This window comes from Gopherus evgoodei, chromosome 1 (assembly GCF_007399415.2).
Source record: "Gopherus evgoodei ecotype Sinaloan lineage chromosome 1, rGopEvg1_v1.p, whole genome shotgun sequence".
In the NCBI taxonomy this organism is placed as follows: domain Eukaryota; kingdom Metazoa; phylum Chordata; order Testudines; family Testudinidae; genus Gopherus; species Gopherus evgoodei.
In genome coordinates, this window is record NC_044322.1 from 219,527,960 (window position 1) to 219,554,293 (window position 26,334).

Here is a 26,334-nt window from a genome sequence, read left to right on the forward strand (position 1 = left end):
CCCTGCTCCATGGAAGATAATTTGTTAATTCCCAGATGAGTGGAGTTCTATCAGTTCTCAGCCTGAGTATTTAGGTCTTAATCCTGAGGATATTGTCCCACCATGGGGCCATTTCCTGCCTCTCTTTCATACAGACGCACAATTTTCCTTGCACAGACACAGGAACAGCAAGATCTTTCTCTGTCCCTTGTGCAAAGCAGGGGGCCAAATACCATGGAAACAATGGACAAACATCCAGCCCTGGCAGTGAGATGTTCCCTCCCCTCTTTCTTTATGCTGCTGTTGTTATTTCATGGAATTTCTGGGATGGGGGAAAAGCTGAGTTCACTCCAGTTGGAGGGGAAAAAGAACCGTGAAAATCTCAGGCCCTAACCCCTGCTACCAGGATCACTGAGGTGCTGGGAATCTGCATGGGAAAGGGACTGTGTGAATTGTCAAGGTGGGGAATGAATAACACTCTACAGCTAGATCCACCTCATTAATCACTGACACAGGCTAATCCTGCTGCATATAGAAGGGAAACTGGGAGTGATTCTTTGCTGTGCTGCCATGGAAACAGTGACCTAATTGCACCACAGTGAATGTGCTGGGGAAAGTTGGACTTTACAGGCAGGTGGAACTAGTAGATCCTAGGAACAGCTGGAGCCCCCTTCTCATCACTTCTGCCACCAAGGTCAGGGATTGAGCTGTTCACAAAGCCCAACCACCATGTTGGCTTTCCAGCAGGAGGTGGCAGCACCACCCCCCAATGCAGGGCAGAGGGCTGAGTGTATCTCTGCACCCTGATTCCAGGGCACACACTCTCTCTTCCCCACACATAGAATCTGGCCCTGCTGAATAGCGACCCCTATGAACAAGTAACCTCCAGGAGAGCAGGACTTGCCCTCAGGGGAATGGGCTTCTCATGAAGCTTATAGATCACTGGATGCAGTGGGAACAGGAGGGCTCTGAGTGTAACCCATAATACACCTGCCTCATCAGGGGATGTAGCTCAGTGGTAGAGTGTATGCTTTGCATGTATGAGGCCCTGGGTTCAATCCCCAGTATCTTCAAGTTCATATTTTTCACCCTGCTCTTTGCTAATGCCCAGCTGGGATGTGGCCCATCAGTCTCCCTGAAGAAGTTTCAATCCTGCTCAGTGAGGGGCAAGTGCCAATTGCATGGAAGGTCTAGGGGGGAGGGTTTCTGCTCCAAAGTCACCTTGGTACATTTAAGATTCCCACCCGCTGTGCTGCTTGAGACAAGGGAATATGAGAAGGGCAAATCTTCCAGCACTGGAGGGAAAGGTCCCATCTGCACAGACTGGGAGGCAAAGAAACTGAGGGGCAGTCAGTGCTCAGAGAGGAGAGAGGTCAGTGATTTACACCCACCAGGAGACACTGCCTTTTTGAGTATCACAGCGGTAGCTGTGTTAGTCAAGATCTGTAAGAAGCAACAAAAAGTCCTGTGGCACCTTATAGACTAACAGATGTACAGGAGCATAAGCTTTCGTGGGTGAATCCCCACTTCATCAGATGAATATAGTGGGAACTCTGTGACTGGCTAGCCAACTACAAAAGCAATTTCAACTCCTTTGGAGTCACATCTCAGCTGCTAGAAGAGTGCCTCATCCTCCTTGATTGAACTAACCTCTTTATCTCTAGACTGATTCTTGCCTGCATATTTATACCTGCCCCTGCAAATTTTCGCCACATGCATCTGATGAAGTGGGTATTCACCCATGAAAACTTATGCTTCTATACATCTGTTAGTGTATAAGGTGCCACAGTACTCTGTCTTTTTGAGGCGAGGGCAGCTTGCTTGGGATGGTGCTGACCATGGATAGAAAAAAGGCTGGAGTCAATGACAGATGATACCACAGAAGGGGAAGGGGAATGGCAGCCCCACAGAAGGTCCTGAGTGCTCAGATGCCCCAGTTATTGCACCCTGGCCTGTTCCAGAGAGAGAAAAGACCCAGAGGGACCCAGCCCACCCTACAGAGATCCCATGGACAAGAACCTGGTAGGGAGTGGGGTGAAGTCTCCCTCTGGGCAAAGGGGAGCTGAAATCCCTCAATGTCCTGGAATTTAAGTAATGGAAGCTTCAAACCCTACATGGGTGTGAGCTGAGGTGCATCAGCAGAAGGTTGAGCCAGCTGCCTTTCAATTACCAGGCAAAGGTGTGAACCACAGAGATTGGGAACTGCTTGCTTCTGGAATGAATCTGAAAAGCCTCTGCAGTGGTGCAACTGGTTAGTACAGAAGGGCAAACTGTTGGGATTATAAATTCAAGTCTTATCTGGAGCACTGGATTCTGTTCCCCATGTACCTTCCCTAACTTGTTTCTCTTACCTGTGTAGTTTGCTTTGCCTAATTCCCATGGAAAGAGCCCTACTAGAAAAAGGAGAGTAAGTTCTAAAATGTAGAGGTGGGTGCATAGCTTGGAAACATCCCCCCTGTGTTGCCATTAGTTCCAGTAAATTGATTTCTTTGCTACTGAGAAAGCTGCCAGCAAAAGTCTCTGGTCACCAGAGCTTCCTGCTTCTTCCAGTACACCCCTGGCTCCTTCCCTGCCCCAGTCACTGCTGTAAATCAGGGTCCTATATGCACTGAGCCTAAATCTTTTCCAAGCCTTCTTATTGCAGTTGGTAGTGCATCAGTCTCATAATCTGAAAACCATGAATTGAAGCCTCAAAGAAGGCAATTGTTTCTGCTTCAGATTTTCTAAAGGATATCAGAGAGAAGAAACTATAGGAGAGTGGTTTCTAGACACTCTAACACACACACAGACTTTTCTAAGGCATAAATTTTTCCTTCTCTATGGAGTTTGTATTCTCCATAGAGTAAAATAAAACAAAAACATGCAAGTCCAAGCCTAATACAGTATGAAACTCAATAAAAACAAAATCTCACCCTCAGAGATCTTCCAATAAGCTTGGTTTGTAGACTAGACTTATTTCTAGTCTGGGCCCAAACTTTTCACCTGGTATAGTCCTTGTTCCTGCTCAGGTGGAAACTAGGGGATTTCTCATGACTGCAGCCCCCATTCTTCTGTTCCACCTCCTTATACAGTTTTAGTACAAGGCAGGAATCTTTTGTCTCTCTCCTGGGGAAAAGCCCCAGGTTTAAGATGGATTCCTGTACCAGGTGACATGGTCACATGTCCTGTGAGACCCCCCAAGCCTTCATTCTTCCTGGCCAGACTCACAGATGTTGCAGGACAGAGCCATCTCCAGTCAATTGTCCTGGTTAATGGGAGCCATCAAGAGTCCAAACCACTATTAATGGCCCACACTTTGCAACATTACAACAGGACCTCAGAGTTATAGTTCATATTTCTAGTTTTAGATACAAGACTGATTGGTTCATACAAATAAGATGAAAACACAGAGTAGATTATAAGATTTGTAATGATACCTTACAAAGAGACCTTTTGCATGAAGTATATTCCAGTTACTTTATATTCACACTCATTAGCATATTTTCATAAGATCCTATGGAGTGCAACATCACAGCAGGGAAAGGGTCTTACTGCGGCACCAAAGAGCAGTTGAATTTCAAGTTCAGGTTGTAGTATGAGTTTCTCCAAGTTTCATGTAAGCACACAGGGACCTTAGCAGGTGCTCTCAATACAGGAATGGCCCAGACACGATAAAGTGATGGGGATTGCATTTTCCTTTTTAATTTTTGTATTTCCAATGACATTTCTGTATAACTGTGTTTTCTCCTGGATTTGATATTTAACTAAAGAAAGGATAAGGCCTCGGAGCTCTGGATGGAGGAGCAGGCTGGGGCTAGGACTGCTAAGAAAGGAAGAGTAGCAAGTTTTCTGTATTGTTTCCTGCCCTTATTTTCATGACTAATTTATCTTCTGCACGAAATTTGCCTTTTTCACATGTGAGCCTGGCTACTTCAGTTGGTAGAACATCAGGCTTTTAATCTGAGAGTCTAGGGTTCAAGTCACTAATCAGACAGAGAAAGAGCCTTTCCTGCAATATCCCCCAAGATTTTCGGAAGGACTCTCCTTGACTGCAGCTTCTCCTTCTCAGGATTTGGCCTTTCCTTGGAAGGGCCCTTTACTGCCTGGGACTAAAGGTGCTACTTCCTCACCTGTCCACTGGCCTCACATTCTGGAGGAAGAAAGGCCTCTGGCCCTGCAGCAAAGCACTGTGTACTGATTTCTTGAGCAAATGCAGGGCTGGCCAGAGATGCATGTTCCCACTGAGTCCTCCCTGCCAGAAAAAATAGTCCCCACAGACAGGGGCGGCTCCAGGTACCAACACGTCAAGCGTGTGCTTGGGGTGGCAAGCCACTGAGGACACCCTGCTGGCTGCTGTGAGGGAAGCAAGCAGGCTGCCTGTGGAGGATCGGCAGACCTCCTGCAGGCAAGCAGCCAAAGGCAACCTGCCTGCTGTGCTTGGGGTAGCAAAATGCCTAGAGCTGCCCCTACCCACAGAGTCCTCCCTGCTGGAAGTCTACAATAATCAACAGGTCCTCTGCTGGTCCCATGGTGCAACGGCCAGCACTCAGGCCCTGAAATCAAGGTTCAAGTCTCAGTAGAACCTTGGAATCCTTTAATTGCCAGCTAACCATGTTGGGATTCCCAAAGCTTCATCTTGCTCTCTCAGATGACATGGTAGCCTGTCTTTTGCCCACTACCTGTTATGACTCACAGAAGAGGGGACTTTTGATCCAGAAGTGAGGCTCCCCCTTAGGCTCAGTCTGAACAGAGGTCAATGTACCACTGCATGAGACAGGTCAATTTTATCTTGCTTTGCATAACCGTGTTTTCTCCTGAATCTGATATTTAACTAAAAAAGGAAGAATTTCTCTGGCCACCAAATGGAGGGGAAGAATGGGGTTAGGGCTGCTAAAGGACCAAGAATAGCAAATTTTCTGTCCTCTTTTTCTTGACTAGTCTCTCTTTTGCACCAAACTTGCCCTGCTTTGTGTGAGCCTGGCTAACTCAGTTAGTAGAACATCAGACTTTTAATCTGAGGGTTCAAGTGTCTGCTCAGGTGGAGAGGGAATGTTTCTCCCTGTGGTATTCTCCCAAAATCTAAAAAAGGTGTCTCTTCAGGAGATCATCACTACCCTACCCCGCCCCCAGGACTTGGCATCCCCTAGGAAGGGCTATGTACTGCCTGGGACTGAAGGGGAACTTTCTCACATGCCCCCTGGCCTCTCAGTCTGGATTAAGAAAGGCCTCTGGGAGCTGCAGCAAACTCCTACATGCCAACTTGGTGAGCAAATGCAGGGCTGCCCGCACAGGGTCATCCACACTAGAACTCAGCAGAGATCTGGGTGTTCCCTATTGGTCCCATGGTGTAAGGGCCAGCACCCAGGGCTTTGAATCCTGCAATCTGAGTTGAAGTCTCAGTGGGATCTGAGGACAATTTCTGTGCTACCAGCTCTGCTGGATCTTCCAAGGCTCTATCTTGCTTTCCCAAATGCCATGAAAGCCTGTCTTTTGCCCGCTAGCTGTTGTGACTTGAGCCCCAGAGGAGACGTTTGATCCAGAAGGCTGGCTGTGCCTGGAGTCCTGTAGGTAGGGTGGGAGCTGCATTTCCTCTGAGTCGTGAAGCTGGGCTGCAGCCTGGCCTAGGAGTCAGCCCTATTGGTTGACCTACTGGCCCAAAGTCGCTTGGGTGGTGTTGGTGTTCCCCAGGGATGCTGAAGGGCCTAAAGGTGTGAGGATCAATACTCCCTATCAGTCAGGGCAGAGAGGAGGGCTGCAAGAGTGGGTAAGTTGATGAGCTGAGCCTTTTGGCACTTGGTTGGGGACATGGTGGGGAACGCAAATTGGGAGAAGCAGTTGCTGGCCTGTGAGGAAAGGCTCAGCCAGTGGCATAAGTGGACCTTGTCATTAGCCTACAAAGTTGTGATGCTCAAGACCTATCTTTTGGCTACAGGGAATTTCCTCAGGCATGTATTTTCCCCCTGCTCCATGAGCGCTGCTGAGACCGAACAGGATGGCCTTCCACCTCTTGTGGGGCAATAGGATGTCCCTACCCAGTCAGGAGACGTGTGGCTTTTCTTCCGTGTTAGAAGGGGGTTGAGCCTGGTGGGCCTTGAAGCCTTTTACAGCTCTACTTTTTTGTTTTTCAGTTTTCAGTGGGTGGCTGAGCTGGAGGTCAGGTCAGGCCTGAGGGGAATGTTAGGGCAACTGCAAAGAACGCAACTGACTCTTCCGATATGGCCGTATTTTCTTTTTAACCCACTGGGTGCAGCACTGGGTATGGAATGGTCGATGGTGGCAGAAGGGGGAGGAGATTAGGAAGCCCCACCTTCCCCAGTGTTCTTCTATTCCCACTTTACATCCTACAGGATTTTCAGTGGGTGGCTAGGTGGAAGGTGTTGCAGGATGGCTTCATCTGCAACATTGGCCACTCTCACAGCAGCGGCAGCCACAGCAGTGAGACCCCCCTTCGGCTCTGTCTGAACAGAGGTCAATGTACCACTGGGTGAGACAGATCAGTTTTAAGGAGCTTCCTTTGACGGTGAGTAACTGTCCCAAGAACTTACTGACAGGAGCTTTAAAGTATTTGCAAATGTGCACGGCTGGCATGAGCAGAGCAAAGGCTGCCCAGGGGCACTGTGTCAGGTTCTGGCACCGCTTGAGACATGGACCATCTTCAGCCACCAGGTAACCCAGGATCTAAGGCAGGAATGGGGTGAGGAAGCAAGTCAAACTGAGCAAGGCAGGCAAAAATTCATCTTCCCCTTGTGGGCGCTTGCAATGATGCCCTTTTTGTGTGCCAGGGCTGACAAAAACATCCCAGACAGAGAAGCAGCAGGCCAAAAAAGTGCCATTTACATGCTGAAGTAGCTCAGCACTGGAGATCTAGAGGTTCCCTAATTTAAGCCCAGGCTTTGGCATGCTCTTTGGTCCCTATGAATGCTGTGGTGGGCTGTTTTCTGGAAACACAGCAGTGCCTTTACCCACCATGAGTCCCTCATTTGAGGCTCCCAAGCAAGAAAAGACGGCATGGACTTATGCACCGAGTTGGCCCACCTGACCTTTCTTTCTTCTCTTGCTCTTTCTCAGCAAGGGGAAGAAAAAGAAGCTCTCCTTCAAGCTGGAGTCAGAAGGGACAGGTAAGGATGACTTCCTGAGTGCCAGCTCCAGTCCTTTGCTCTACCAGCTGATCTATCGAGGGGCTGCCACCACTTTCTCCAGGTTGGCCCATCGGTGTGTTCAGAATGAAGAGGGGTAACTAGTGGTGTTTCCCAAGGGTCAGTCCAAGAACCAATCCTATTCAACTTATTCATAAATGATCTAGAGAAAGGGGTAAACAGTGAGGTGGCAAAGTTTGTGGACGATACTAACCTGCTCAAGATAGTTAAGACCAGTGCAGACTATGAAGAACTTCAAAAAGATCTCACAAGACTAAGTGATTGGGCAACAAAATGGCAAATTAAATTGAATGTGGATAAATGTCAAGTAATGCACATTGGAAAAACTAACCCCAGCTATACCTACAATATGGTGGGGGCTAATTTAGCTACAACTAATCAGGAAAGAGATCTTGGAGTCATCATGGATAGTTCTCTGAAGACATCCATGCAGTGTGTAGTGACAGTCAGAAAAGCAAACAGGATGTTAGGAATCATTAAAAAAGGGAGAATAAGATCGAGAATATCTTACTGCCTTTATATAAATCCATGGTACACCCACATCTTGAATACTGCATACAGATGTGGTCTCCTCATTTCAAAAAAGATGTACTGGCACTAGAAAAGGTTCAGAGAAGGGCAACTAAAATGATTAGGGGTTTGGAACGAGTCCCATATGAGGAGAGATTAAAGAGACTAGAACTTGTCAGCTTGGAAAAGAGGAGATGAAGGTGGGATGTGATAGAGGTCTATAAAATCATGAGTGGTGTGGAGAAAGTGAATAAGGAAAAGTTATTTACTTGATCCCATAATATAAGACCTAGGGGCCACCAAATGAAATTAATGGGCAGCAGGTTTAAAACAAATAAAAGGAGGGTCTTCTTCACACAGCACACAGTCAACATGTCAAACTCCTTGCCTGAGGAAGTTGTGAAGGCTAGGAATATAACAGGGTTTAAAAGAGAACTAGATAAATTAACAGGTTTCAGAGTGGTAGCCGTGTTAGTTTGCATCAGCAAACAGAACGAGTAGTACTTGTGGCACCTTAGAGAGTAACAAATTTATTTGAGAAACAACTCTGACATCATAATCCAAAAGCCTGACAAAAGCAGTGCTGTCATCATCACGAATAGGTCGGAACATGAACGAGAGGCTGCTAGGCAGCTCTCTTACACCACATTCTACAAGCCATTACCCTCTGATCCCACTGAGTTATCAAAAGAAACTACACCATCTGCTCAAGAAACTTCATGAAAAAGCCGAAGAACAAATCTGCAAAGACACAACCCTAGAACCTTGACCAGGGGGTATTCTATCTGCTAGCCTCCTCAGGCCCTACGTTACCAGCACTCCTAGCTGTCTTTAAGACACCATTGGCTTCCTGAGGAAATGACAATCCATTGGTGATCTTCCAGAAAACACCATTCTGGCCACTGTGGAGGTAGAAGCCCTCTACACCAACATTCCACACATAGATGACTACAAGCCGTCAGGAACATTATCCCTGACAATGTCATGGCAAACCTGTTGGCTGAACTTTGTGACTTTGTCATCACCCATAACTATATCACATTTGGGGAGAATGTATATCTTTAAGTCTGCAGCACTACTATGGGTACTCGCATGGTCCCAGAGTATGCCAATAGTTTTATGACTGACTTAGAACAATGCTTCCTCAGCTCTCGTCCCCTAACGTCCCTACTCAACTTGTGCTACACTGATGACATCTTCATCATCTTGACCCATGGAAAAGAAGCCCTTGAGGAATTCCACCATTATTTCAACAATTTTCTTCCCACTATCAACCTCAGCCTGGACCAGTCCACACAAGACACCCACTTCCTGGACACTACAGTGCTAATAAGCGATGGTCACATAAACACCACCCTGTACTGGAAACCTACTGACCTCTATACTTGCTTACATGCTTCCAGCTTTCACCAAGACCACAGCACATGATCCATTATCTACTTGCTAGCTCTAAGATACAATCACATTTGCTCCAACCCCTCAGAGAGAGACAAACACCTACAAGATCTCTACATAGCGTTCTTACAACTACAGTACCCACCTGCTGAAGGGAAGAAACAGATTGACAGAGCCAGAAGAGTACCCAGAAGTCAGCTACTACAGGACAAGTGCAACGAAGAAAGTAGCAGAACACCACGAGCCATCACTTTCAGCCTCCAACTAACACCTCTCCAGCACATCATCAAGGATCTACAACCTATCCTGAAGGATGATCCCTCACTCTCAGATCTTGGGAGACAGGCTGGTCCTCGCTTACAGACAGCCTTCTCCGAGATAGCACAGCAACAATCGACACTGCTAGACTCACATCGTAGCAAAGGATCTTCCTAGCAAGTTGGAAGAAACTATGAAAGAGGGGAAGAGACATCATGACTTAGCCTCTCTCCCCCACAACTCAGCAGCTGGAAACACACCTGGAGGACAAAGACTTAACAGAACTGATTCAGAAATCAGAAGAGAATAATAACAATATTACTTTCAAACCAAAGTTCCCAAACAAACTAGTATTGGTTTTTCAGCAGAAAATGTTCAGTTTGTGGAATTTTGTTTTCTCAGTCAGACCTTGCCAAGGGAAGCAGGGAGAAAATGTTTGAGTTGCCTCCTTCAGAACAGTTTGGTCTAGACGCTAGCTCTGGTTCACTGTTCTGGCCTTGCTCGGGCTGAGGGTATTTTAATAATTTGGGCAGGTCCCAGGGTGTTTGGGGGAGATGATGAGGATGTTATCTTTTGAGATAAAAGCTAAGAAATACAGGACTAGATTTTTTTTTTTTAGAAATCTTGGATTTAGACATATTATTTAAAGCAAGGGGGGGTCTGAGTTTCTGAGAAGGATTTGGTTTGCAAGAAGCAACATTGTTTGACCTGTCATTGTACCAAAGAGGGATATGGTTGTCTATAAAGGAGGGGTAAAGACTAAATGCATCTGATAAGGACAGGATTCAATCCATGCATACAGAAAACAATGGATTAGCAGTCCATCACTTTAACCACTTGACCATCTCATCCAAGCTGTCAAGAAAGAGATAGGAGGAAAATCTAAGTTCAGCAGAGATAGGGACAATAAGGAGGTTTTAAATACTAAGCGGAAGCAGGGGGTGAATGAGCTCCCCCCTCACATCTAATGATGAGCTGGGGGAAAGACTTCAGGAACAAACCGTGTTTGCATAAACACACCTACTCTGCCTAGGTATGCAGCATGTTGGGGCCACTTTCCCAAAATGACCAATTTTGGCTGGTGGCTGGTTACAAATCACTTTAGGATTGAATGGAATGAAATGTTATTATCCTTCCTGTGTGAGTGAAGAGGAGCAGAACATACCTAGTCCGTCCTGATGGAGGAGTAGGTGCATGAGGAATAGTTTTTATTGGACTTCATAGAAGTGATTGAGAACATCATCCTAAAACAGTGGTCCCCAAACATTTCACACTATGCCCTCTTATCCATTACTGTGGCCTCTCAGAAGCTGCAGTCAAGAACTGAGGCTGGGAGTGGGTTTGTTGCTTGTTGGGGAGAGGGGTGCAGACAGGGGTAAGGGGGTCAAAGCCGAGCTGGGAGCCAGAGGCCCACGCTGAGGGTGGGGATGGGGAGGAGCTTGAACAGAGGGGCTGAGTGGTGCTACCTCCTTGGGGGCTGGCTCAGGCCCTGAGGTGCCCCATGAATGTTCCTCTGTGTCCCCCCAGGAGTCATGCTCCATATTTTGGGGACCACTGAACCCTACTCGCTAATCAGGGGCTAGTGATGCCAAAGCCCAGGGAAAGGGAGAACAAGTGCGGGGCCCCCAGCACTGAAACCATGTGAAGGGGCTGCAGGAGAGGGGCAACAGCTGGTGGCCCAGGGAGTAAAGGGCAAAGGAGGCACAGGAGGGGGCAGGAGTTAGGGGTGAAGGAGGTGTAAGGTTTGGGAGTTCAGGAGCTAGTGGTAAAGGGGGAGTGGGGATCGTCCAGGGGCAATGGGGAAGTGCCAAAGTACAAACTTTGCTCAGGGCACCATTTTCCCTAATGCTGATCTGAGCAACTGGAAATGAGCCTTCAGTGAGAACAGAACTACAGTGTAGAAAAACCCTTTTGTTAAGTGGTTGTGGCTGAGTACTTGGGAAGACGGGTTAGAAAGCCATGGGCTTCTTTCTGTGGAGGTTTGATTCTTGCCTGCTAGGCAAGGCTGGTGTGTGGTGTCTTCATGGCTGTGCTTTTAGTGTCTGATCACCCAGGGAGCCAAGTCTAGACATATTCAGAGGCTCTATGCCAGGGTTTCTCAAATCTCCTTTCACTACAACACCCTTCTGCCAAAAAACACTTACTACATGGCCCTGGAAAGAGGGACCAAGCCCCTCCACATTGGGCAGAGGTAGGGGAGACAAAGCCTGAGCCCTGTCCCAGTTGGGGGAGGGTAAAACCAGAGCTTGAGGGATTCAACCCTGGGGGATGGGGCTCAGACTTTTGGCTTCAGCCCTAGGCACCAACAAGTCTAACGCCAGCCCTGGCAATCCCATTAAAATAGGGTTACGACCCACTTTGAGGTCGTGACTCATAGTCTGAGAACCACTGCTCTAAGATGATGGGAGAGAGTTTACCTGTCAGTGTAGTTAATCCACTTCCCAAAAGGTGGCAGCTATGTCAGTGGGAGAAGCTATATTGGTGGATGTGGAAGCTGTGATGTTTACGACATTGAAGAAGTTTAATCAAACCCCATTTTTAAAATCATCTGTGGTCTGGGAATGGCAAAGGACCACAATGAAGCAGGGTCTGTCCTTCATAGTCCTGGAAATCATGATTCCATACTCTGTTTGTCATGAGGCTATAGCTCAGTGGTAGAGTGCTTGACTGCTGATCAAGTCGTTCTTGATTCAAACCCCTCTTATAATCTTCTTTCTTTTTTTAAAAAAAGGAAAACATTTTCATTTCCATTCTCCATTATGTTCAGGAGCTCCACTATAAGGGGGTGCTTGATATGAATGTAAACATTCACATTTTGCTGTCCAAATGCATAAAAACCTAGCAAACCTGTCCATCAGCTGAAATCAGTTCCAATCCTCTAAGTGTCTAGTTTATCTTTTCATCAATTAAAGAAAGGTATCATATGAATGTACATTTGCACATCACTCTTCTCCATGAGCTATGCTGTGCAGAAGAACAAGAACCACATCCAGCTGCAGTTCAGGAGTCTGATGACCAAAAAGGCAACAAATGTTCTGAGGGCTGGAGAAAAATGCCTTCTAGTGAGCTATTGAAAAAGCTCAACCTGTTTAGCTTATCAAAAGAAGATTGAAAGGTGACTTCACTGAAGTGTTGAAGGGCCTTAATGGAGAGAAGAGATTGGCTATGAAATGGCTCTTTAATCTAGCAGAGAAAGGCATAACAAGACCCAATGGCTGGAAGGTGAAAAGAGACAAATTCATATTACAAATAAGACACAACTGTTCAACAGCGAGGTTGATTTGCCACAGGAACAAGCTACCAAGGAAAGTGGTGGATTTGCCATTTCCTGATGTCATTTCATGAAGACTAGCTGCCTTTCTGGAATGTGTTTGCCCAAAAAGTAGCTATTGTGTCATACAGGAGGCCTGTGATATGCAGGGAGTCAGATTAGATGCTCTATTGGTCTCTTCTGGCCATAAAGTTGACTAATATCTGAAAAACTGAGTATAGCACTGGGAGCAGCGTCTGATGTTTTCCTCTCTAGCCGGCTTGCTTCCTAGAATGAACGCTCCTTGAGTGGGGTGATCCACAGGGAGTAGCTCAAACCTCCAAAGTGTCTGGCCAAGGGCAAGACATTAGCACAGCAAGGGAGGGGTGTGGCAGTGACATCACAAAGGCTTTTTGCAGGACCTCAGACTATTGGTCAAAGATAGCGGGGAGGTGGTGACCTCACAGAGAGATGCGGACATCAGCCAGGCAGGACAGGGGCGAGGAGGCAGGGAAACCTCAGAGACCCTTGTGGCTTTGCTTCAGCAAGTCTCCTTCTCCAGGTCTCTCTTTGAGGACTGAGAGAGTGTTCGGGTTCACGTATGTGAGCACCAGGAGGAACTTCTTTCGAGTTTTCTCCTTCATTTTTCCTGATTTTACTAGAAAACAGCCATCTCTGTTTAGAAGGTAAGAGCCTCCCCGAGGTTTGAAACCTGTTCAGTCTGATCCATCTGGTGACAGTTGAATTCTAGGAATGGAAAACACGAGTTTAAGGAGGCAGAATTTTATTCCGCACCTGGGATTTTGTCCCTCAGAATCACTGGGGACATTAGAGTTTGTCCTTTTTGTTTCACCTTTTCCTCCATCTATCCCTCCCTCCTTTCCCTTCATCTCTTGCTTCTTTTCTCTTTTCACCTGTTCCCCTCGCAACAGCAGGAGCTGAGTGTGTGTGTGTGTGTGTATGTGTATGTGTGTTGTGTGGGAGTGCTCTGCAGCTCCCACTGTGGGAGGTCCACCCAAAAATGGGGCTGGCTGCAGGCAGGGCAAAGGGTGCAGGGCTGGCTGGAGACAGAGGTGTGTGGGGCAGGCTGACTGGCTTCAGGCACAGCTGCAGGGTGATACGGCAGGGGTTGGCAGGGCTGGAGACAGAGATGTGCGGAACTGGCTGGCTTCAGGCAGGGGGGTGTGGCAGGATTGGCTGGAAACAGTGCAGGGGGTGCGGGCCTGGTGCGGGCAGAGCAGGGGATGCGTCAGAGCTGGTGCAGGCACGGGATGCATCAGGGCTGGCTGTGGGCAGGTCAGGGGGTGTGGGGCTGGCTGGAGACAGGGGCTGGCTGTGGGCAGGGCAGGGGGTGCGGGGCTGGTGTGGGAAGGGGGTGCAGCAGAGGCTGGCTGCAGGCAGGAGGTGCAGGTACAGGGGGTACAGCCCACCCTGTACGATAAGTGCCCCCTCCTCCTCCTCCTCCCTCAGCCATCAGGGTAACAGCAGCAGCCCAGGGCTCTGGGGGCTATTTAAAGGGCTGGGGCAGTACAAGCAACGAGAGCCCTGGACTTTTAAAATAGCTCCCAGAGCCCCTCAGCCCTACCCCAAGGCTCCAGCAGTGGGGCTCTGGTGGCAATTTAAAGGCCTTGGGGCTCCAGCCCCTGCTGGGAGCCCCAGGCCCTTTAAATTGCCCCCTGGGGAAGCCAGGCCACCCCAGTGCGGCGAACCAGCTCTTGCTGGTATGCTGTGCTGGGGCTTGGGCACAGGGCCCTCTTCGGGGCAGGGCCTGATTCAGGGGAATTGGGTGAATCGGCCTAAAGCTGGCCCTGTGTAGGGGTGGGGTGGGGCAGGACTTGGTCCCATTCTGGGCACCACCAAAAATTATACAAACCCACTGCCCTTGTCCAGCCCAACCTTCTGCTGATGCACCTCAGCCCACACCCATGCAGTGTTTGAAGCTTCCATTACTTAAATTCCAGGACACTGAGGGATTTCAGCTCTCCTTTGCCCAGAGGGACCCTTCACCCCACTCCCAACCAGGTTCTTGTCCATGGGATCATTGTAGAGGGGGTGGGTCCCTCTGTGTCTTTTCTCTCTCTACGATAGGTCAAGGTGCAATAACTGGGGCATCTGAGCACCCAGGACCTTCTGTGGGGCTGCTATTCCCCTTCCCCTTCTATGGTCTCAGCTGTCATTGACTCCAGCCTTTTTTCTATCCAACGTCAGCACCATCCGAAGCTACCTGCACTCACCTCAAAAAGACTAAGAGTCCTGTGGCACCTTACAGAGTAACAGACATATTGGAGCATAAGCTTTCGTGGGTGAATACCCACTTCATCAGATGAATGCAGAGGAAATTTGCAGGGGCAGGTATAAATATGCAGGCAAGAATCAGTCTAGAGATAAGGAGGTTAGTTCAATCAGGGAGGATGAGGCCCTCTTCTAGCAGCTGAGGTGTGAACACCAAGGGAGGAGAAACTGCTTTTGTAGTTGGCTAGCCAGTCACAGAATTCCCACTACATCGTTTGAAAACAAACAAGATGTTGGGTGTTCAAAAATATGATGGGAAAATGTTATTTAGAAAGGGGAATGTGATGTATGTTAAAAGGAGAGTTTAGAGAGTTCCAATTATTATGTTCTGATTCCTTAAACCTCAACCCTGTCTAGCCAGGAAAGTAGTGGAAATGTGATCATCAGTCAATAGATTTCTCTGACTGTTTGTAGTTAGCTCAACATAAATAAAAATGAGGGGGAACTGCTGGCTGGGAGCTAAATATGCAGGACAAAGGGTTAGGATTCTTCTATGCTCAGATTTGTTATATAGCTGGCAGTCTCCCGGATGATGGTCTGTTCCTTCCCTCAAAATGCTGGCTAAGCCTGTCCTTTTGAATTTAAAGCTCCATGAAAAGAAAAAAATAATGAGGAAGAAAGTATAGAAGCTATGGATGGAGTTGAGAAAGGACTTGGAATGATAAAAGACCAAAGGAGGAAAAGCAGCAGTGTTTCTGCCTGGTTTTGAATGAGGGACCTTTTGCAAATTAGGCAAATGTGATGACCACTACACTACAGAAACCAGCTACTGTCAATTCTGGGGCCCTTTTCTGAGGCTTTCTCAGTAGCTGCTACACCAGCTGATTTCCCTTTGAAGAACAGAGAAACAAAGGGCATCAAGAACGTATGTTTTTTAGATGAACCAAGAAAAAGGAGTACCATTGTCCCCCTCGGGTAGCCTCTGTTCAATTCCAGGTTAGAAAACAAAACTCTTCTGCAAGAATATCCAAAAATATTGTGTTTCACTTCACTTCATAAGTACAGTTGTGTGGCAATTAAATGATGACCCTAAAGTTTCATAAAAGCAAAGAACGCTAAACAAAATAGTGTGGGAAATATGGGTGTATCTGAGAAAATAGCTTGGAATGAAGAAAGACAAAAATTGATTGGTTGAGAGAACAGGCACTGTTTTCCCCTGGTTTGGAGCTTCTCTCACAACTAGTGTAATAGAAAAGCTAAGCGAATGGTTCCAAAGGAGATTGAAGTGAGGCCATTTTCTCCAGATAGAAGAAAATTTTCATGTCAGGAGTGGGATTTGAAACCACGTCTCTATGCAGAGACCAGAACAACCAAGGGATTGGAAAAAAAAGTCTTAAAACTAGCCCATTAGACCAGTCCATCATCCTGATGCTACAAAAAATATGACTTATGAACTCTAGTTTTCATTAATAGTTGATTAACTCTTTAGGGAGGTCGAGAAGGCACATCTCTTTCAACTCCTAGAGACCTTCTACAGCACAGCTGATTTTTAGACACACTCACCCGGACCTAAAGTTACACATTTCCTGGAGCTCCTTGAGTTCTGTGGTGTTGTAATCTCTCTGCTCACGTTTTAAGTGAACAAAAGATGGGTGCTGGCATTCTGAGAAAGTAATGGTGAACCTCAAAATCCTGCCCTGGGAGCCAGGCAGTTAAGCAACCAGCACCCACAATCTCTACCATGATAGCATCCTGTCTGGCAACAACTCACTTATCAATAGCTGGGGTGTGAAATCCTCATTTCTTTGTTGTTCTATCACTGTAATCCCCGCTTTCCTATTGCTTGTCTGTATAATCTCTGTCTGGTTCTGTGATTGTTTCTGTCTGCTGTATAATTAATTTGTTGGGTGTAAACTAATGAAGGTGGTGGAGTATAATTGGTTAGATAATCATGTTACAGTATGTTAGGATTGGTTAGTTACATTTCAGTAAAATGATTGGTTAAGGCATAGCTAAGCAGAACTCAAGTTTTACTATATAGTCTGCAGTCAATCAGGAAGTAAAGGGGAGAATGGGAATGGGGGTAGGGGAATTGGAATTATGTTTTGCTAAAAGGGGGGAATAGGAACAGGGACACAGACAAGGCTCTGTGGTGTCAGAGCTAGGAAGGGGGATACTGAGGAAGGAAATTGGAATCGTTGCTTGCTGGAAGTTTACCCCAATAAACATTGAATTGTTTGCACCTTTGAGCTTCATGCATTGCTGCTCTCTGGTCACACAAGAAGGACCAGGGAATGGGAGAGTGATGGGATAAACCCTCTAACAAGTACGTCTTTCAGGGTATGAAAAAAACCCAGAACCAGTATAATTAAGCTGACCTAAGCCATGGTTAGATAGTGCTAAGTGAAAGGAAAGATTGTTCTGTCAGCATAGCTATTACAGGGATGGAAAACCCCTCCACTCACCATAGCAACTGTCTACTCCACAGTGCTACAGAAGTGTCATAAGTGTCGCCAGCCTCAAAGTGAGGCCAGATCTGGCTTCAGTTTGGTTCTGTGGATGCTCAGGCATTAAGACAACAGCAATGATAACACACTAATCCTGCTGTAATTGGTAGGATTCAAACCTGGGTGGGGAAGACCTCAAGGGATTCCTAGTTCATCGCCTTAACTGCTCAGCCACAACTACTTGATGTATAGGTGCTGCACTACACAATGATTCTTTTCTCACAGAATTGTTACTTCAAATGGCTCAGACCAGCTCCCCCAGCACACTCATGGCTGTGCATTAGTGTAAGTGTGTCCATGGCAGAACAGCAAGAGTTCCTGCCCATTTCCCTTCCGGCTGGAGCATGATTAGAGTGTGTTTGTGGTTAACGACATTGCTATAGATTGTTATTCATTCCCCACACTGACAATTCAGACAGTCCCTTTCCTATTCGAATCTCCACCATATCATTCAATAGCCGGGGGGCAGGATTTCTCTGGGGCACTGAAATGTTTCAGGGGATTGGTGTGTGAGCTCAGCCTTGCATTCCATCCCTGATGTTTCATGGACTAACAACAGCAGCATAAAGAAAGAGCAGAGCCAATATCTCCCTGTCAGAGGTGAAGGTGGCCACGTCCCCTGTGTCTGACCATTGCCATTGCAGGAGAGAAGGGTTCACTGGAATTGAATGCCCTGGCTCAAACAAGAGACACAGGGAGGTTTTGCTGTTCATGGATCTGTGCAAATGAAATTGTGTCTCTGTGTGAAATTGAGGAGGGAAATGAAACATCCACATGGTGGCCAGTGCCTAAAGGAATGTGGGTGAAGGACTCTGGCAGAGAAATAACTTAACAGGAATTTGTATCATATATTGCCCTGATTAAAAGCTATGGCTGTAAGGCAGCCATTGTTGTTAGTACTTGAACCTGTGTGGAGACACCTGAGTGGGTGTCAAGTCCATTACCTTAACGAGGGGTAGTTGATTATTTTATCAAGATCCAATTTTCTTGGTCAAGGTCTAGTCAATGTCTAGACTCCAGAGAAAATAATACACTGATGATAATAAGAAGTAAATAGAAATGTTTTGTAGTCACTATGGGCATAACTATGATGATTGTTTCATGTTTCACTCTTTATATCTAACACCACCACTGCCTTTCCCTTTAGTGGGAGTGTTTGTGTTCATTCCTGCGAGCTACAGAGGGGCTTGGTGTAGCTACTTTCGATCTTCCAGCTCTGCTGGGATAAGTAACATATCAGGCTGTCACTGAACTGAAGAAGGGAGATCATTTTTTGACAGGTTACGTCTCCTCTTAAAGGCGTTTGTCTGGCTGGCAGCCCTGGTTCCCAGGTCTCTCCTGAGGGAAGAAAGTTTCTGTGCAAAATACTAAAACTTTTAACAGAGAGGAGGGAAAGGCGATGGCTGCATGATGGGGCCAGTATATAACACAACATAGTTTTTTTATGTGGGATGACTCTGAACACTGACTGATCTCCACTCCCTTGTGTTTGAAGAGATGTTTAGTTTTGCACTTGGGAACCTATAAGGTTGAAGCAATTTTATGGATGGTGACACTACGATTGAAGGGTTATTTAATGTTGTAAAAATTGTTAAAAACACTTAGCTTAAATTTGAGCTGCCTGTTATTAAAGACTGGTTTCCCCACATCAGTTCCATAAGCTCTGCTAGAAACACCCTGGCTTCCCTCCTACCTCAGTGGGAAACTAAAGGGAATTGTTCCCTGCTGCCCTTGGCTCCAGGCTGATTTTTCTGGGGAGGGGACGTGGAATTGATTTGTTTGCTGTTGAGAAGGGAGCCAGGCCAGTTCTCAGGAAATGAAACTCCCAGCATCTTTCCAGCCCAACCCAGGCTGCTGCCCTGTCCCAGTCTCTGTTCCCCTGGGGGCCCTGCATGTTTGACTCTAGAGCAGGCTGGGAGCAGCAGCTGAGGCAGAGGACAGCCTGGGCCAGGCAGATGCTAGGAGCAGAGCACTAGAGACCTCTACTGGCTCCTTCCTCAGCAGCAAACAATCATTCCCCACCCGCACCCGGGGACAGCAGCCTGGAGCCAAGGGCAGTGCCCAGTGGGGGTTTCTCTTTTTCCTCTTCCTGGGGTGAGCAGAGACCTGGGGGTGTTTCTAGCAGGGCAGTTGGAACTGAATTGGGGAACCAGCTTTTAATAAAGGCAGCTCAAGTTCAGATTAATTTTGTTACAATTTTCTTTATAATGTAAAATAATTCAAAAGTAAATGGGCAGGAATTATTGGAACTCTTTTCTCCCTGGCATAGAAAGAAATGGCATTTTGGCTTTTCATGATAGGGGAGTCACGTTCCTTCACTGTTCAGAATCAATGTGCACAAAAGCCTGTTGTGTTTCATTTCTTAGGATCTGCTGCCATCGTGTGGCCTTTTCCTTCCCCTCCTTTCTGTCCAAAGCACAGAGCCCACTTCCTCAAGGGAGAGAAGGACATCTTTCTTCTTTCCTCCCTCAACAGCCTCCTTCCTTGGAAGGCCCTTTGCTGGGGTCTGGGTGAGGAACAGCCATTCCTGAGGATTAATTTCACACCATATTTGGTGTTGATATATAGCTTTTATAGCCAGAGTAGATCACTAGGTACCTCTGCTCTGACCTGATTCAGAACAGAGTCCAGAGAATTTTACCTAGTGACTCCTACATCCACCCCAAGATCTTCTGGCTGAATGAGGAGCGTTCATTCAGAAAGTCATCGTGTTTGGATGTAAAGATGGGAAATGATGGGGAAATTGGCTCCTCTTTCAAGTTTAAATTTTGTAACTTCTACATCTAGATCAGGGTGGCCAACCTGAGCCTGAGAAGGAGCAAGAATTTCCCAATGTAACTGTCAAACGTGCACCTCTGTATGCAACTACTGAGTCAGTTGTGACCTTTGCTACCATTACATTATCCCTTTGAAATAATTATGATGATGGAAACTTGGCTGTATATCCCAGAGTGCCTTGGACGTCTACAGGCTGCATTTGCCAATCCAACCATTCGACACTTGCAGATGGGCGCCTCTGTATTGTGCCTGAGTCTTGTATAGCTATGAAAGGCTGGTAGGTGCCGTTATTTTCCCCTCTTTTTAACCAGCACTAATACTAGGCCAGGCCAGGGCTGAGAAGAGAGAGAGAGCAGCAGGTTTCCCCTATTGTTTCCTGCTTGCTTTTTTTTGACTAGCTTCACCTCTGCACCAACTTGCAATTTTCCAATGTGACTCTGGCTAGCTCAGTTGGTAGAACATCAGACTTTTAATCTGAGGGTCTAGGGTTCAAGTCCATAGTCAGGTGATAAACTTCTCTCTATGATTGTAAAAATCTGACTTTCTGGTGTTACTATTTCTCTTGAGGATTTTGCCTTTCCTAAGGCCTGATCTACACTACGCGTTTAAACCAATTTTAGCAGCGTTAAACAGATTTAACACCACACCCATCCACACTACGAGGCTCGTTATATCGATATAAAGGGCCCTTTAAGTCGGTTTCTGTACTCCTCTTCGATGAGAGGAGTAGCACTAAAATCGGTATTACCATATCGGATTAGGGTTAGTGTGGCCACAAATCGATGGTATTGGCCTCTGGGCGGTATCCCACAGGGCACCACTGTGACTGCTCTGGACAGCAATCTGAACTCGGATGCACTGGCCAGGTATACAGGAAAAGCCCCGCGAACTTTTGAATTTCATTTCCTGTTTGGCCAGCGTGGAGCTCTGATCAGCACAGGTGACCACTCAGAGCTCATCAGCACAGGTAGCACAGTCTCCTGAGAATAGAAAAAGAGCTCCAGCATGGACAGCACGGGAGGTACTGGATCTGATCGCTAAATGGGGAGAGGATTCAGTGCTAACAGAACTCCGTTCCAAAAGACGAAATGAAAAAATATTTGAAAAAATTTCCAAGGCTATGATGGAAAAAGGCCACACCAGGGACTCAGTGCAGTGCAGAGTCAAAGTTAAGGAGCTCAGACAAGCCTACCAGAAAACCAAAGGAAAAGACCAGGTCAGGGCCGAAAACATGCCGCTTCTAAGCTGAGCTGCATGCAATTTTAGGGGGCTGTGCCACCACTACCCTACCCCTGTCTGTGGATTCCAAGGTGGGGGTTGTAATCTCAACCATGGCTGAGGATTCTGCGGAGGGGGAAGATGAGGAGGACGAGGAAGAGGAGGACAACCTTGCAGAGAGCACACAGCACTCCGTTAGCCCCAACAGCCAGGAGCTTTTTCTCACCCGCCCTCCCAAGCCACTAGCCCAGACAGTGAAGCCATGGAAGCGACCTCTGGTGAGTGTACCTTTGTAAATATAAAACATGGTTTAAAAGAAAGCGTTTTTTTAATGATTAATTTGCCCTGATGACTTTGGATGCATTCGCGGCCAGTAAAGTTACTGGAAAAGTTTGTTAACATGTCTGGGGAATGGAGCAGAAATCCTGCAGGGACATCTCCATGAAGAGCTCCTGGAGGTACTCCAAAAGCCTTTGCAGAAGGTTTCTGGGCAAGGCAGCCTTGTTCCATCCCCCATGGTAGGACACTTTACCACGTCATGCATGTAGCAAGTAATTGGGTATCATTGCATGACAAAGCATAGCTGCGTATGGTCCCAGTGATTGCTGGCATTCAAGAAACATCCATTCTTTATCTCGTGCTGTTATCCTCAGCAGAGTGATATCATTCGTGGTAACCTGGTTGAAATTCAGGAATTTAATTAAGGAGACAGAGATGGCCATTTTCCTACTGGCCTGTTTGCCTGTTGCTTAAAAGAAATCCTTCCTTGCACGTAGCCAAGCAGGGGGAGGAGAGGAGGGGAATAGTGCTGAGGTTTTTCACGTTTGGCTAGCATGGATCTTCCCAGCTACCAGCCACGCGGTGGAGGGGGGCGAAGGGGGGTGATTAGCAGTGATCTTCCATGATACCAGCCATGCGGTGGGGGAAGGGGTAAAGCAATCATCCTAGAGAATTGGATGTGGGGGGGGGGTTGGCTTCTGCTGCTGCATGTTAACAGGAAAGAAGCATCACTGAATGGGATTTGTTTGGTATTGGGGAAAGGAGGGCACTGTGTATATGAAGGCTGCAGAAGCTGAAAGACAATGGGTTACCATGGCTGCATGCAAGCTGAATTCTGATGCCCAGACCTGCGTCTGTGAGATCTCTAACACCAGAGCTGCAGGCACTCAATATTAAGATGCAAAATGTGACCTTGTAGTGAAATCACATGTGCTATGTAAGGTGAATAGTGTTGTTCACTGTGAAAGAGTATAACCATTGTTCTGTAAAATGTATCTTTTTAAATACTTCTCTCCCTTTTTTCCCTCCCTCATGCAGCCGCACATTTTTCAAGCCTCCCTACTCCATCCCGAAGGCTAGCTCAGATAAGGCGGAGGAAAAAGAAGACGCGAGACGAAATGTTCTCTTAAATCATGGAAGTAACCCGCAATGAAAGAGCTCATCTGAATGAGTGGAAGGACGTGATAGTAAAGTACAGGAAAGATGCCAGTGAACATGAGGATAGGAGGGACCAATGTGAGGATAGGAGGGACAAAAGTGAGGATAGGAGGTGGCAGGAAGATCAGCGGTGGCGGGATGCAACGCTGGGGCTGCTGCATGATCAAACTGATATCCATCGACGTCTGGTGGATCTTCAGGAAGAGCAGCGGGGTCACAGAGTGCCGCTGCAGCCCCTGTGTAACCACCTCCACCACTCACCATGTTCCATATCTTCCTCACCCAGACGTGTAAGAATGCGTGGGGGAAGGCTTCATGCACCCACCCACTTCACCCCCGTGGACAGTCCAACCAAAAGGCTGTCATTACATTTAAAATGTTTTTAGTGGCCTTTTCCTTCCCTCCTATCCTCCTCCCAAACTACACCCGGGATACCTTGTCAGTTCTCTCCCTCTTTTTATAATGACTTTTTAATAAAGAATACATGATATTTAAAGAACAGTGACTTTATTTCCTTAAGCAAGCTGTAATCGAAGGGGGAGGGTGGGCTGCTTACAGGGAATGAGTCAATCAACGGGGGGCAGATTCATGAAGGGGAAACAAACACAGCAGTCAGACCTTACCCTGGCCCGTGATGAAACTCGTTTTCAAAGCTTCTCTGATGCGCATCGCTTCCTGGTGTGCTCTTCTAATCGCCCTGGTGTCTGGCTGCGTGTAATCAGTGGCCAGGTGATTTGCCTCAGCCTCCCACCCCTCCATAAAAGTCTCCCCCTTACTCTCACAGAGATCGGGGAGCATACAGCAAGCAGCAATAACAAAGGGGACATTGGTTTGGCTGAGGTCTGAGCGAGTCAGTAATGTACGCCAGTGCGCCTTTAAATGGCCAAATGCACATTCTATCACCATTCTGCACTTGCTCAGCCTGTAGTTGAACAGCTCCTGATTACTGTCCTGGTTGCCTGTGTATGGCTTCATGAGCCATGGCATCAAGGGGTAGGCTGGGTCACCCAGGATAACTACAGGCATTTCAACATCCCCAACTGTTATTTTCTGGTCTGGGAAGTAATTCCCTTGCTGCAGTAGTTTAAACAGAGCAGTGCTTCTGAAGACGCGAGCGTCATGAACACTTCCTGGCCATCCCACATGGATGTTGGTGAAACGTCCCTTGTGATCCACCAGTGCTTGCAGCACCATTGAAAAGTACCCCTTGCAATTTACGTACTGGGTGCCTTGGTGCTCCGGTGCCAAGATAGGGATATGAGTTGCATCTATTGCCCCTCAACCCCAGTTAGGGAATCCCATTGCAGCAAAGCCATCCACTATAACCTGCACGCTTCCCAGAGTCACCACCTTTCGTAGCAGCAGCTTAATGATTGCTTTGGCTACTTGCATCACAGCAGCCCCCACAGTAGATTTTCCCACTCCAAAGTGATTCCCGGCTGACTGGTAGCTGTCTGGCGTTGCAAGCTTCCAGAGGGCTATTGCCACTCGCTTCTCCACTGTGAGGGCTGCTCTCATCTTGGTAGTCTGGCGTTTCAGGGCAGGGGAAAGCAAGTCACAAAGTTCCATGAAAGTGCCCTTATGCATGCGAAAGTTTCGCAGCCACTGCGAATCATCTCACACCTGCAAAACTATGTGGTCCCACCAGTCTGTGCTTGTTTCCTGGGACCCAAATAAGCATTCAATAGCTAGAACCTGCCCCATTACCAGCAGGATCTCCAAAGCGCAGGGGTCTGCGGTTAGAGAGAATTCTGTGTCCATGTCCTCATCACTCTCGTCGCCGCTCTGTCGTAGCCACCTCCTCCTTGCCTGGCTTTGTAGGTCCTGTTTCAGCATAGACTGCACGAGAATGCATGTGATGTTTACAATGTCCACGATTGCGGTCTTGATCTGAGCAAGGTCCATGCTTGCTGTGCTATGGATTTTGCACAGTTCACCCAGGAAAAAAGGTGCAAAATGGTTGTCTGCAGCTTTCACGGAGGGAGGGGTGAGGCTGTACCCAGAACCACCCACGACAATGATTTTTGCCCCATCAGGCACTGGGCTCTCAACCCAGAATTCCAAGGGGTGGGGGAGACTGCGGGAACCGTGGGATAGCTACGGGATAGCTACCCACAGTGCAACGCTCCAGAAACAGACGCTAGCCTTGGACCATGGACGCACACCTCCGAATTAATGTGGTTAGTGTGGCTGTGTGCACTCGACTTTATACAATCTGTTTTATAAAACCGGTTTATGTTAAATCGGAATAATCTCATAGTGTAGAAGTACCCTAATAAGGGCTTTTGGTGGGGGGATTGAAGGGGCAACTTCCTGACATCCCCTCTGTCCTCACAGGCTGGAGGAATAAAGTCCTCTGGGCATATTGCATGTTCGTCCCCTGCACACACACAAACACACAGAATATCCCTAAGGAATTAGAATCACTTGCTGGATCCCCAAGTGACAATGCTCTTCAGCCCACACCCATGTCCCCTCTACTCCCAGTGCCCCTCAGACCCAACCCTCAGCCTCTTCTATGCTCACTGTGCCTCACTCCCAACCAGAGCCTACTCCTCTTCACCCTTCTCCTCTGTCCCAACCCACAGCCCCCTCCTATTCCCAGTGCCCCTCAATCCCAACCCAAAGGCCCTATTCTCCTCATGCTGCTCATCAATCCCAACCCACAGCTTCCTCCTTCCCTCCAGCAGCAGGTGCTTCAGACCCCCTCAGGAAGATTTTCTTGCAAGGTTTCGTGTATGAGTCAGCATGTGGATTTTACAGTATGTTGGAAATATGTTCGATTGCTTGCCGAAATGATCACTTTTGTCTGGTGTTGGATTCCCAGTCTCCTTGTTATTGGAGCAGGAGAAATAAAGGGTTGTTATCTTTGATGTGTGAATCAAGGACTCAACCCTGGGTATAAACTAAATGGGCTGCCCACAGATTCTGGCAGCCACAATGAGGATTTGGTGCGAGAGCTCAGGCCTGCCCCTGTCCCAGAGGGAGGGGGTCATCTGTGAGGGGCTTGGACCACTGACCTATCAACTCTTAACTCTCAAACTTTCAGTAACTCTATTATCAGTGCCAGTGAGTGTAATTTAAACCGTAAGAAAAACTACACTGGGTTAGACCAAAGGTCCATCTAGCTCTGTATTTTGTCTTCTGACAGTAGCCAATACCAGGTGCTCTAAAAGGATCTCAACAAGGTACCACTGGGAGTTGAACCCAGGATCTCCTGTTTACAAAACAGGTACTTCAACCAGCTTTTTCAAATGAGGACACCAAAACTGGAGGCAGTATTCCAATATCAGTCTCACTGATGCCATGTCACCTCCTGTGACATTATTGACATAATCTGTAACTGTATAGATCACTGTTGTGACCACTGTTCTATATTTGCAGCCAATATTGTAGAAAGGTTGTCCTGTAAGGGGTCTATGGAGAGGTTCTGACTGGCTGATTATAATGATGCTATCTCTAAATGTGTTTCATTTTTGTAGTTGATGTTATGAATATTGACTCTATGCTGCCTGTATTTCAAACTTGTGCTATGCTTCCGGGGAATACCCCAGCCAGACAAGTTAGTGTCAGTTCTGCCTAGCCTGCTTGATGGCCCATTAAGTACCATCAGCTACACAATCGACCCATTGAG

The 26,334-nt window shown here is 47.3% G+C and overlaps 1 protein-coding gene and 2 non-coding genes across 5 annotated transcripts in view; 2 read left to right on the forward strand and 1 right to left on the reverse strand.

Moving 5' to 3' along the window:
• Window positions 1–26,334, forward strand: part of LOC115636587 (zinc finger protein 154-like) — a 658,270-nt gene that overhangs the window by 136,631 nt on the left and 495,305 nt on the right. The gene's annotated exons all lie outside the window — the stretch shown is intronic.
• On the forward strand, window positions 981–1,052 carry TRNAA-UGC. Its single transcript has one exon. It is a non-coding gene; the product is annotated as a tRNA-Ala (tRNA).
• TRNAI-AAU lies at window positions 15,511–15,583 on the reverse strand. Its single transcript has one exon. It is a non-coding gene; the product is annotated as a tRNA-Ile (tRNA).